We start from the raw sequence: 1,588 nt of genomic DNA on the forward strand, positions 1-1,588 counted from the left end.
CCTCACCCCGGGTCCCTAAGGGAAGAGGGCCTGAGTGTCAGTAACTCTGGGCCTCCCCTAAAGAGAAACGGAGATGTTGGCTCACCTAGGAAGTGCAGGAGCAGGGGGTTCCTGATTCTCAGGCCACATGTGATCTCTGCCCACCCAGGGCCTGTCTCAGCCTGTAGGTATTGCTGTGTGGTGGGAACACCCGCTTCCCTTATGCACAGCCTTTGAGAAGGGATCGTGGCCTCAGCTCCAGGGATTCCTGGCCAGGTCCAAGTGCTCCTTCTGCAGAGGCCTGCACACCTCACCCCTTTGACTTGTGTTTCCATGGCTTCCCCTCCCCACCTGCCCCCCAGCCCTCCCTGACTGGCCAGCCCCTCAGTAGCCCTCCTTGGCCGGGGAGAGGAGCACGGCCTTGGGTGTGTTCTTGAAAAGGGCTGCCCAGTTCTGTTGCTGCCCCTTCTTCATCCAGTGGCCATAGATTCGGAAAGCATAGGGATTGATGAGCCGGCACGGAAGCTGGAGGGTGTAGCGGTGGGTCTCGGATGACGATATCCCAGGTCACCGGCTTCACTCGGAGGTACTGTTAGTAGATCCGCACTGAAGCCAGCACGGTCAGGGCGATCACCTGCGGGGCCAGGCAGAGAAACTGGGCTGCAGTACCCCCCTGCCAGGCCCTCCCCCTCCAGCACAGGACTCTCTGGGCTCGTTTGCCACGAAGTCTTGGGTGGCTTCTGCAGGGCCCTCCTAGTGTCCCCCAATTCCCACTTGGCCAGCATCTGCAGGGTCGGAGCCAGTGGGCTGACACCTGCCATCCCTGAAGCCATCACAGGGCGGTTGGCAGGGGAGGGGTGGGTACTCTGGAAACCCATGGGGTGTAAGGACCCCTGGGAGAGGAGAGGGCTTAAAGGTTTGCACTTGGGGAGCTGGTGGCAACTGCCACAGGGCCTGGGTCAGGACGCTTCGTACCTTGAACTTCCTGTGGGGGCTGAAGTGCCGCACTTTGTCCACCACGTACTGCTGGAAGAAGGGGTGTGCCAAGGCCTCTTCCGCTGTGCAGCAGCTCTGGGGTTGCACCAACAGGAATCAGGAGACCTGGGAGGGGAGGAGGGAGGGGACCCAAGAACGTTAAGGCAGGTCCCCTCCAGCATGTCAGGAGAGGTGGGGCCTCCCTGGGCAAGGGAGCCTGGCATCGTGGCCCTGAGCCCAGGAGCCAGTCGGCCTCATCTCTCACCAGGTCCTTCACGGTGTCCAAGTAATCATCCCACTCGGGAGAGCCAAACTGGTAGTTGCCGTTCATGATCATCCTCAGCACCAGCATCTGCTTCCGGTGCCAGAAAGCTGGGGAGCCAGCCAGCAGCGTGTACATGATGACGCCAGCGCTCCATCTGGGTGTGAGAGGGCCCAGGGCCACTTACCCCCTGTGCCAGGGGCACCGACCCAGACCTGCCTGCTTCCCCCCTCACCCAGCCCAGGCGAGTGATCCTCCTCCCCCGGCGCACTCACATGTCCACCTCCTTCCCTTAGCCCGGATGGTCCTCATTCATGCAGCACTCGATGATCTCAGGGGCCAGGTAACTAGGGGTCCCTTAGACCTCTGCAG

At 61.6% G+C, this 1,588-nt stretch overlaps 1 pseudogene; it reads right to left on the minus strand.

Moving 5' to 3' along the window:
* Positions 1-363: 363 nt before the first annotated feature.
* Positions 364-1,577, minus strand: LOC116465889 (phosphorylase b kinase gamma catalytic chain, skeletal muscle/heart isoform-like; annotated as a pseudogene).
* Between the last annotated feature and the right edge of the window lie 11 nt (positions 1,578-1,588).

The sequence above is a fragment of the Hylobates moloch genome, unplaced genomic scaffold, assembly GCF_009828535.3.
Source record: "Hylobates moloch isolate HMO894 unplaced genomic scaffold, HMol_V3 SCAFFOLD_13407, whole genome shotgun sequence".
In the NCBI taxonomy this organism is placed as follows: Eukaryota; Metazoa; Chordata; class Mammalia; order Primates; family Hylobatidae; genus Hylobates; species Hylobates moloch.